Source organism: Syngnathoides biaculeatus, chromosome 4 (assembly GCF_019802595.1).
Source record: "Syngnathoides biaculeatus isolate LvHL_M chromosome 4, ASM1980259v1, whole genome shotgun sequence".
Lineage (NCBI taxonomy): Eukaryota > Metazoa > Chordata > Actinopteri > Syngnathiformes > Syngnathidae > Syngnathoides > Syngnathoides biaculeatus.
Window position 1 is genome coordinate 31,282,262 of NC_084643.1, and position 12,035 is coordinate 31,294,296.

A 12,035-nucleotide genomic window follows, 5' to 3' on the forward strand; every position below is an offset into this window, starting at 1 on the left:
AACAAATCCAAAGCTAGAACGCTAACACACTTTCGGTAGGAAGAAAACTGCCAGGTGGCTGTCACATCCATTCGGGTCCAATCAAATCATCAGGTAGTAGAATAAATCACAGGGCAGTAGCTTGACAAGATGGCGAGGTCTTTGCTGAAGGAGAGAAGTGAAAACATCCTTTCCATCAGGAAAACACTTCATTGCTGTTCTTTGATATTATTAAAAAAAAAAAAAGACATGTTTCCCAGTTCTGATAAAACTGCTGCTACGGTAAAATCGTTATTAATCAAAAGGTGTAGAATCTTGCAAGAAGTTTTCATTTTCAGCAGATCTCAAATGTGACCATTTCTGCGGTTGCTCCAGTCATTTAAAATACATTCATTGATTTGAAATGAAATTTATGACCTTTGTTTTAAACCTTTATTCATTGTGAGCTGTTCGTAATCTAAAATATCTCAAATCCAAAGAGGCTCAAGTGAAGAGCCCTGTGGAACACCGCAAACAGGGAATGGATAGAATTTGAAAGATGTGAGTTCGGCAATGGGAAGAAAGTTAACAATTCATTCACATAAACAAGGAGTAAATGGCAGCTCAACATCTGGTTTAAGGATAATTTGACTGGTCTGTGGGCAGACAATGGAATTGAACCTGCCAGCTTCCATTTGAGAGTTGATCCAAGTTCTGCTCACCAAATACCTTTGCCTTTTGCCTCTCTAAACTTTTCAATACATGCTCATTTTCTTCACCACTGCTCTAACAATGGCATGTAAAAACAATAACACGGTAGTTTATTAATATGCAGAGTAAATCCAGAATGTACTGGATTAGCATCACAAATGGAAGGCATCTGTACAGCTTCCCTTGAGTGACAAAGCAGTCAGTGCGAACAAGTAGATCGAGGGCTGAATGGGCTACAAGGCCCGCATGGGACCAAGCAGACGGAGAACAATGGGAGGTGTGTAGAAGCGAAATTGTTTTCCAAGATTTGTGAACCGCCGGAGCATCTTGTAAGCAGCTTGCGCTTGGCCCAAACAATTCCAAACAACTTATGAGACGCAAACTCTCAGAGGGTAAATGCGAATGTTAATTCATATCCCATATTATCTTGTTTAGCTTCTAATTGAGGCAAAGTGTTTCTGCAAGCCAGATTTATGCTTATGCAGTTTGCGCGTCTTACAGGTACATCAGCCCTCAGCGTGCCTCCAAGCTGTTTGCGTATTGACACGGAGGGAGAGGCGGTGTGCGGCGTAGGCGAGGCTATAATGATCAACTTCACCGTGAGTGATAATAAGCGCTCAGGTAATCCTCGCCTGTAACCATGCGCAGAGCTAACAAATGAAGCAAATGCCACCAAGGAGGCACATAAACACAAACATCGAGCACACAACCTGCCTGTGTCTTATCAGTCCGAGAAAGCTGGGAAATCAGCAATGAACAATCTGCACCCCCCATGAGCCGAAACTTGCGGCCCCTCAAAGGCTGTTATGATGATGCACACTCCACCTCTTGGTCCCCCACTCCTAGCCACTTTATTCTGTTATCACAGGAGTAATCAGCAAGATAGCGCTGCTCTGAAACCTTTTCTGTCGCGGCAGTTTCAGGGACTTTTGGAGCCAAGACCTTACTAATGCATCCCGAGAGCCCAATGCTTGTTAGCCAGAGCCATTTTTTTAGAACAGAAAAAAAAGGGGGCGAAAACAAGGTGAGAGGTAAGAGCAGGACAGTGGACTATGGCTATGCATCGCAGAACACAAATATGGAATACAGTGCCTTGTGAAAGTATTCCTTCAACTTTTCAACCTTTCACCACATTTCAGGCTTCAAACATAAAGAAATAAAATCAATCTTTTTGGGGGAAGAATCAACAACAAGTGGGACACAATCGTGAAGTGGAATGAAATTTATTGGATCTTTTACACTTTTTTAACAAAAACCTGAAAAGTGGGGCGTGCAAAATTATTCGGCCCCTTTACTTTCAGTGCAGCAAACTCACTCTAGAAGTTCAGTGAGGATCTCTGAATGATCCAATGTTGACTGATGATGATAAATAGAATCCATCTGTGTGTAATCAAGTCTCCATATAAATGTGCCTGCTCTGTGATAGTCTCGGGGTTCTGTTTAAAGTGCAGAGAGCATCATGAAGACCAAGGAACACACCAGTCAGGTCCGAGGTACTGTTGTGGAGAGGTTTAAAGCCGGATTTGGATACAAAAGATTTCCCAACCTTTAAACATCTTGAGGAGCACTGTGCAAGCAATTATATTGAAATGGAAGGAGTATCAGACCACTGCAAATCTACCAAAACCCGGCCGTCCCTCTAAACTTTCACCTCGAGCAAGGAGAAGACTGATCAGAGATTCAGCCAAGAGGCCCATGATCACTCTGGATGAACTGCAGAGATCTACAGCTGAGGTGGGAGAGTCTGTTCAGAGGACTACAATCAGTTGTACGCTGCACAAATCTGGACTTTATGGAAGAGTGACGGGAAGAAAGTCATTTCTCAAAGATATCCATAAAAGGTCTTGTTTAAAGTTTGCCACAAGTCACCTGGGAGACACACCAAACGTGTGGAAGAAGGTGCTCTGGTCAGATGAAACCAAAATCGAACTTTTTGGCCACATTGCAAACGATATGTTTGGCGAAAAAGCAACACCCCTCATCACCCTGAACACACCATCCCCACTGTCAAACATGGTGGTGGCAGCCTCATGGTTTAGGCCTGCTTTTATTCAGCAGGGACAGGGAAGATGGTTCAAATTGATGGGAAGCTGAATGGAGCCAAATACAGGACCATTCTGGAAAAAAACCTGTTGGAGTCTGCAAAAGACTTGAGACTGGGACAGAGATGTATCTTCTAACAGGACAATGATCCAAATCTACATTGGAATAGTTCACAAATAAACGTATCCAGGTGTTGGAATGGCCAAGTCGAAGTCCAGACCTGAATCCAATCGAGAATCTGTGGGCAGAGCTGAAGACTGCTGTTCACAAACGCTCTCCATCCAACCTCACTGAGCTCGAGCTGTTTTGCAAGAAAGAATGGGAAAAAATTTCAGTCTCTCCATGTGCAAAACTGATGGTGACATACCCCAAGCGACTTGCAGCTGTAATTGCAGCAAAAGGTGGCGCTACAGAGTATTAATGCAAAGGGGCCGAATAATATTGCACACCCCACTTTTCGGGTTTTTATTTGTTAAAAAAGTTTAAAATATCCAATAAATTTCATTCCACTTCACGGTTGTGTCCCACTTGTTGTTGATTCTTGACCCAAAAAAAAAATGATATCCTTATGTTTGAAGCCTGAAATGTGGCGAAAGGTCGAAAAGTTCAAGGGGCCGAATACTTTCACAAGGCACTGTACATGTAAATATAATGTCAACTGTGAATTCAGTCGGCAGTTCTGATGTTACACCAACATGTGTTGCTATATTGATTTTGCCGATGTAAAACGAGCACTCCCAGTACAATTAGAAATTTACCAATTGCTCAAAAAAGGAATGATGAAACTGAAAATGACTGCCAGTTTCATTTTCATCAGGAAAAAAATTGATGAATGCAAAGTTTCTAGTAAAATACAGGCCCTCAACATCATGGCACTAACGGTGTAATCGTTTGTACGTCTGCCTCACAGTAAAGAGGTTCAAGGTTTGAATCTTAGCTGAGAAATCAAAATCCACTTTAACATGTATTAAATAGTCATTGTTATTGCATATCCACACTTATGTAAATGCACATGCCCAAAAATGAAAAGTGAGCTGGTTACATTGATGAGACTGTTGTGTCGTGTCACAATGAGGATAAATGGAAGGGAGGTTTCCCTCGCATGTGTCACACGTTGGGTCTCTTTCAATGAGACTTGAACCCATCACGACGAACGGCAGGAGTCCCCTCACTCCTTCGACTTATTCTCTCACTTTCTCTTTGATGTGATTGTTTCTCTTCCTACCCGGACCAAATCAATCTGCAGCCCGCAGATGATGGCTGCGTTAGGTCCAGTCATGACGGCGAGATGTCAGCCTATAAGTGTCCTATTACATGCACAGCGGCACTCTTCCGGCTATGAATAAATCTGATAGTAATCCCTCAAACATGGGGGCGGGGATTACTCTGTTTACGACTGTGCGGGTACACAATCTGGCGGCGGTGAGACCAGCTTTGTGGCATCAAACTCAAGGCCAGGGGCCAGATCCGGCTTGCCTCGTCAATTTATGTGGCCCGTTAAAGCAGATCCTGTGGCTTTACTTCGTGTTTCTTGCTAAACTCCATTAGTTGGCTTCACTTTTAATAGCGTTGCAATATTGCAAAGATTATTTTTGTTACCAAACCCATTTTTAATTAATACAACAAAGGTTGCTAGTGTTTTCCTTGTCTTATCATTTCAAAACTGTTTACGACATAGCTTAGCTCCCAGAAAACCAACACAGAATGCAGGGCTAACGAATAACATCACTGTTACAGTGTTATAACCCTTTAGGCAAAAAATATTTGTATGCAAACAGTGGAGCAACGCATGTAGACAGACATTACACAAATCCTCATAGGCACAGCTTCTTTATCCTATGCAAAGAACAGGTAACAGATATCCATATATAATTCCAGTACTGTACCAAGATGACAAATGTGCACATACCTGAAGTGGCTGCACAAGCCATTCAGTTATGCCATCACTGTTTTTTATACCTATGATATAAAGTCTCACTTTTATCATTAGTTTTTAATATTAAAAATAGTGTTTTTGCTAGGCTGGAACTGATTCATACATATTCGTTCATTTTATTAGGGAAAGACGATTTGAGAATGGTTTAACTTACAATGTGGTCACCAAACGAAATAGAAATGAGTTTGTCTCCTCTAGTAAAAAAAATAAACAAGTGCAATGTTTGGCACCCTGAATGTGTTGCTGTGCACCTGCCACATTTTCTTCATGGGGAATGAGAGCCATAAAGGGTATTACGACTTCTTTTTTTAGCCATCAAAACCTGTGCTGGTGCTTTCCTTGTGTTTAAAGCTGCCCTTGAAACTTATGCCAATATTTATTTATCCCGCTTTCACAAAATCCTGATTAAGATAACAGAAAATACAGGAGGAAAATATAACAGAGTGAACCGAGCCAAGCCAAAATAGGTCAGTTTGAAAGCACAATGAATTTTCATATAGTCTTTATAAAAGAAACGCTTTTTAGGACTGTTTGTGGAGAGGAAGACGCAGCTGTGAAGCTCTCTCTCTCTCTCTCTCTCTCTCTCTCTCTCTCTCTCTCTCTCTCTCTCTCTTTCACACACACACACACAAATATAAAAAGATAAATCAAACTGTACAAAGGCGGTGAAGATTACTACTGCCCCCTGATGTTCAGGACTGGCATTGCATATTTTTTACCCCCATTTGGGCTGCTGCCCTCCACTGAGCAAAATAATCGTGTGGGTTCTATTTCCTCATCTAGTCCAAAAACGTGAAGCGGATACATTAAGCACCACCCCCCCCCATGCCCTTTCTGTACAGCAACCAGAGTGCAAATCCTACACAAACAAGAAAGAAGGAGGAATCAATGAAGACATGCCACACTGGGCTCTCTCTCTCTCTCTCTCTCTCTCTCTCTCTCTCTCTCTCTCTCTCTCTCATCCAGAGCATCATTACAGCTCGAAGTTGACTCCTCACGTTCCGCACGACGGTGTGTAGGAACAGGGAGGAGGCGCTCTGTGATTCACATTGCCGCAAATAGAACAAGCAATTATTCATATCCTGTTTGGAGGCGGTTCAAATAAGTTAATCTTGCTGACCCCCGGTCTCTCGCCGCCTCTCACCTTTTCTTCACTCTGGGCTAAATGGTCTTGGTTGTTTGCACAACAAGCGCTCATCTTGGTCTCAGAACAGTAACTGGATTGGACATGTAATTGTCAAATTTGATCCATTCATCCGAAACTGTCAAATTATATTTTGCAATAATGTAACGTATGGGCGGCACGGTGGACCAGCTCGTAAAGCGTTGTGGCCTCACAGTTCTGAGGTCCCAGTTTCAATCCTGGCCCCGCTTGTGAGGAGTTTGCATATTCTCCCCGTGCGTGCGTGGTTTTTTTTTTTCCTGGGCATTCCGGTTTCCTCCCATATCCCAAAAACATGCAACATTGATTGGATACTTTAAATTGGCCATAGGTGTGATTGTGACTGTGGATGTTTGTCTCGATGTACCCTACCTCCTGCCCATTCACAGCTGTGATAGGCTCCAGCACTCCCCGTGACCCTCGTGAGGATAAGCAGCAAAGAAAATTAATGGATGGATGGATGGATCATATGCTGTGTTTTAATGACCTGGACAGGCCGACAATAACAGAAAATAAAATAAGCATGATGGAATGATTAATGTGATTCTTTTAAATATATTACGATTGTGCTGTTTGTGTTATGCACACATATACATTTTATCTATGTTATATCATGTGTATTTTCCATTCATTGTTTTTGCATTCGGCTCAAATAATCTAAGTGGAACCTACAAGTCCAAACCCAAGCAATGCTGTCGCGCTGGTTGACTTCCAAATGGTTCCGGTCTCAAAACAATTCTTCTGTGCGAATGAAAAATATTTTTTTTCTTCAGATGTCAACATCCTGGCCTTTTATGATCATTCCTGACAAGGGTCTTTCCCAAAATTCTCGTACATCATCTCGTTATTGACTTTTTCCAAGGTTTTTGAAAGATTTAATTGTTCAAATTGATGTAGCCGGTCACTCAAGCGCGACTGTAAATTGTATTTTGAAAAAAGCATTTTGACAAAAAGAATTGAATGGTAACATCTACTTATAATCAGACAAGTGGGAATAGCCTTCCAGACTCGAAATGATACCATAAAAGATTATTGAAATAGGGACAAATGAGGGTGGCTGTTTAAAAGAAGTCTTCAAGGTGAAATGTTTCCTTTGTCCTTTGTACTTTCCGTCGAATTGTGATTAGTTTGTCTCGGTCCCATCAGCCAGTCAGCTGCCTCTCGTTCCTCCCTGCTACGTGAATCTTGTGAGTTATCGACTTTGAGTTTCGATAACCACACCCTGTTCGTGTCCTTCTCCGCCGCCACTTTGAACTTTAATTCCCAAGTCCGCAAGTGCCGAGATGTTCAGTGGTGGGATATGGTGATTTTTCTTAGAACAACAGGTGGCCATGAAATTGCAGAGTGATTTTTCACCACGGCAGCACTCCATGAGCCCACACTAATGGCCGAAGCGCTGAGCCACTCCAAATCATCTCTCAGCCTCAAGAGATGGACACGATAAATGAGAGAAGGATCAATGTGCTGCAACGCTCCGGACCAGTGTGGACCATGATATGATCGCACACATTTTTCTGTTCTGCTTAGTGGCCATTTTGCCCTGTTGCCGGGCTTTTCCGTGTTAGGATATGAAGCGGATGTGCAGGTGTGAAAGTTGGGTCCACAAGCTTGCTGTCAACCTCCTGGGACATCGCACAGTGGACAAGAATTTCCTCAAAGCCATCTAGTAGTCTTTCTCGGTCTCACTGAATTCCTCCGATGCCCGGACGTGTTTTTTCCTCAGCAACGACCAAAGCTACATTCCGCTTGGCCTGTCAGCACCCATCAGGTCCATCTACGGCTTGACGCCATCCCTCTCGGCTGGTGCCCAGCAGCAGGTTCCGGTGTTTTGACACATTACGCACCAAACACCTTACGGGCCGCCTCAAAAATGGAATGTGTGGAACAAGGTCCGCTCGAGCTCAATGTCCGCCGTCTCCCCCAGGACCCGGTAGAAGTTCAGCCAGAGGTGGGGGTTTTGTCAGAATTCTTTCTGACAGGAGACTCTGGCAGACATTCCCTGCAGACCCTTATAATACATATGGGCCTGGCAGGTTGGACCGGCATCTTCCCCCCACCATTGGAGTCAACACATCACCAGGCCGTGATCGGTTGACAGCTCCGCCCTTCACTTCTGCTCTTTCCAAAACAAGCGACCGCAGAATCGATCATCCAACTGCAGCCTCGCGTGCACTTCTAGCTTTATTACATTCAAACAAATGTATGTTATGCACGGATGTCTTTGAGGCTGTTTTGAATTGAAATTGATTGACTCACAGTTTCCCTGCTTCTTTCCTTCATGTTTCCTCAAGACTGTCTTCTGTGCCACACGCACGCAAACGCACACGCGCACGCACACAGACGCGTTGTTCTTTTATCCGCTCGTGGCTAATTCGTGCTGAGCCATGTCGATTGCTTTCAAAGGGAAAACAGCATGCATCGCAAAGAGGGGAGATGAAAGTGTTCTAATGATCCATAATACATGGACGCAACTCATTGGCACAGGAAAATAGGCTTAGGTGTTGGGGGGGTGCGGGGTGGGGGGCGCAGTGTGAGACGAGTTTTTCATTTATTTTTATGTGTACCATGTAAGAATTCTGTAAACATTTAACACGGCTAGCTCATTTAAAATGGATACTTACCTCATCATGTAGCGTATACCTTTACACGCCAAATCTGATTATTTACACTCTGAAATCAAAACAAATTGCCAACGTCTGGAATAAGTATAGATCCTTGTGTCTTCAAACAACGTTTTTAGACATCACAACTTAACATGCAGTTTTTTTATGCCGCTTAAAGCGATCAGATGCAGCCGCACTGCAAACCATCAGCTTTCTCTGTGCTGTAAAGCACAGAGTAAAGCACTTCAATTCAAAATACATAATTTTCCAGATTTGATGTTTTTCTTGAAAGGTTGTTTAATATGGTCCCTCTTGAATTTATGTGCAATTGGTATTCGTAATTTGATTCCACTTCAATTAAATGTAAGATGTAAGATGTCTCATACAGTCACTGATGATGTAGTGGTACACACGCCTGCCTTTGGTGCGGATCGATTCCTGCTCAGTGATGATGTAGATATCTGCCCTGCGACTGACTGGCGACCAGTTCAGGGTATAGTCTGCCTCTTGCCCGAAGCTAGGTGGGATTAAGCCCCAGGTTTCCTGCAACCCCTGTGAGGATAAGCATCTTGGATAATAATGGATAATGTCTCATGCACCAAAAGTGACCGCAACAAAAACTCAATATTACATGAAATCCTTTTTTTTATTTTTATAGAACATAAAATAAGACTATTTTTCCAGTCATTGTAACTTCCAGGTAGCACAATTTTCAAATCCAAACTACTTAAATAATAATTGAACTATTGTAACTTTGTTAACAAAATGAAAAACTGATTTATTTTTTTATTAGGTTAGGTTTCTTGTCAAATTCTTCCACATAATTGGAGAATGTGGTATTTTTTCAAGACCAAGGAACGGTGATTTTAAGAAGTAAAAGTAAAAAGTCCTCCTTAGATTAATCTGTTGCCTCGTCACCTGTCAGAGAAATTATGTACGTTGTATGTAACACATCCAACCTTCCTCTTTTACACTTCTGACAATCATTCCGTCACTAATTACCTTCATGTTATGTAAAAGCTCTCTTTCACTCAGTATTGTACATTATTGCCCCCTGACACCGTAACTCTCGGGAAAAAGCAGCTGCTTTAGAACAAACTTTACAGTAAGGATCTCTGGAAAATAATCAAAGTCTGCAGATGATTTGAATCACTTTGATGCGGTGGAGATGATTGAGCCGACTGTGTGTCACATACACACTTTGCATTCCAGCCCACCGTTGCACTTCCACCGCTTTTGATTATTCGTGCTGCGCAGCGCCTCTCAACTCGCGCCGGTGAGATTAGTCGTCATCTGTCCCATCTGTTGTGTTTATTCATGGGGTTCATTTGTTTACGCGTTGGCTCACATCAGATCGCTGCGGCCAGGGGGGATTCCTTGAGTTACAGACGTGGTCACATCCTGTGATTCATTACATTTGTCATTAATAGCTTCGATGAACAAGACCATTTTTTTCTTATATAATCATTTCAACGGCATGAAAGGGGGGGAAAAGTACATTATCCATCCATCTATTTTCTGAGCTGCGTATCCTCATAAGGGTCACAGGAGTGCTGGAGCCTATCTCAGGGTACACCCTGAACTGGTTGCTAACCAGTCGCAGGGCACATAGAGACAGAAAACAGTCAGGGACTCACATTCATATCGATGGGCAATTTAGAGTCTCCAATTAATCTAGGTTTTGGAGATGTGTCTGAAACTGCAATTTTCTAACGATAGACTGGGTTTCCTCCGGACACTCCGGTTTCCTCCCACATCCCAAAAGCATGCAACATTAATTGGCCACTCTAAATTGCCTCGACGTGTGATTGTGAGTGCGGCTGATTGTCTCGATGTGCCCTGCGATTGCCTGGCAATCAGTTCAGGGTGTACCCCACCTCCTGCCCGTTGACAGCTGGGATAGGCTCCAGCACTCCCCGTGACCCCCCGTGAGGATAAGCGTCAAAAGAAAATGGATGGATGGACTATAAGAAGCCCTCATTCAGATATTTTACTGTGGTTACCGCAAACGGTGACGATCACTTAAGAGGCTCAACAAACTGTATATTGATGTGGACACTCATTGTCCCCAGTAGTCTTTCTTCAATGTGAAGTTGGCATTTTATATTCTTGTGTAAATTATTGGCTGCAAAAATAACTATTAAGCTGTTGTCTTGGCAGCACGCTGGATGACTGGATAGAACGTATCCACATTTTTATCGGATACATCATTGCTTACTTAGTACTTGTGATTTGTTGCTTCTTCACTGTAAATTATTTCTCTTCTCTGGCTTCTATACTCTTGAGCATCTTTGTGCAGCATCTGTTCACTTTGTCTGTTGCCTGTTACTTTAAATGACTCTTAATGCAGTAAAGGGCGACCTTTGTAAAGGTTGGCCATAAGTAACCTAACCCTCCTCAGCGGACTGATTCTGATTAATGACATCCACTACATGCGGAAGGTCATGTGTTCCAAACCCGAAAAATGGGATAGCTGACTTCCTGTGTATGCTACGCTAACGACCATGTCTGTGGTTTGATTACATGATTGTATGATGCCAAACTTGGTCAAATTTTGTTTCTTGCTTTCAGACATGACATTAAATACTAGCACATTATTTATTTATTCAAACATAATGTACTGTATGTAAACATGAACAAAGCCTACACATCAGATACTGTATTGTAATCTTTGGTGGCTCCATACGAACATCTTGTTTTAAAAGTAGATGTTTAAATTCCCTGTTTCTTTTGCCATTCACTAGGATTTTTTGCAGAGTAAGAAAGTGAATTGCGCGTAGAATGGATTCCATGTACACCCAAAAAAAAAAAAAATCCAAAGAATTAATTACAACATTTTGAATGTGTAGGATAATGAGTTTTTTTGTTGTTTTTTTTTTTTGGGGGGGGGGACAGTAAAACAAAAACGTGCTGAGGGAAATCAATCTATACACACTCAAAAATCCATTTTGTATCCCGCTTTGCGTCATTAGCTTTGCTAGAACCAGTATCAACAGGCTTTGAGAGAGAGGTGAGGTACACCTGAGACTGGTTACAATGCAGCCAATTGGACGCCACATGCCCAATGCATAGACAAACAATAGTAAATCATTGAGAGTCTTTGGTGAAACTCAATTAAAAAATTACTACACAAGCACAGGAAGAAGTTGCAGAGTCCACAAAGGACAACTGGAGTGCATTCAACCTGAACTTTAGAGCTCCAAGGATAAGATGCTAACCACAAGTACGTTGTACTAAATGGAATCAATACAGTAACATCTTTTCATCCTGTTTTGCTGCCAAGAGACTATATAAAATATATTCTTCATGTTGTTATTGTTTGTGTGTGTATTGGCACACAAACAGGTCAGTGATTCATCGGCGTTGACAACCTGAATGGCAAGCATTAATACATCGCTTGTTTTGGTCTTTTCAGTCGTTCAGACCATTTCACATGAGGGCAGTTTTGGCATATCAAGCCGTGTGTACAAAAATAAAAATAAAAAATGTTGTGGGCTGCTTTGCGATTGCAAGGAAAGCAAAATGCCAAGGGTGCAGTCAAACAAACAATTTAAACAAACAAACAACCAAGTGGCACCATTCAGTCGTCAACTCAGGGACCCCAAAAGAATGTCTTCCGTGT

The 12,035-nt window shown here is 42.3% G+C and overlaps 1 long non-coding RNA gene across 2 annotated transcripts in view; it reads left to right on the top strand.

Annotated features, from left to right (window-relative positions):
* LOC133499751 (uncharacterized) overlaps positions 1–12,035 on the top strand; it is a 46,243-nt gene that overhangs the window by 13,779 nt on the left and 20,429 nt on the right. The window lies entirely within an intron of this gene.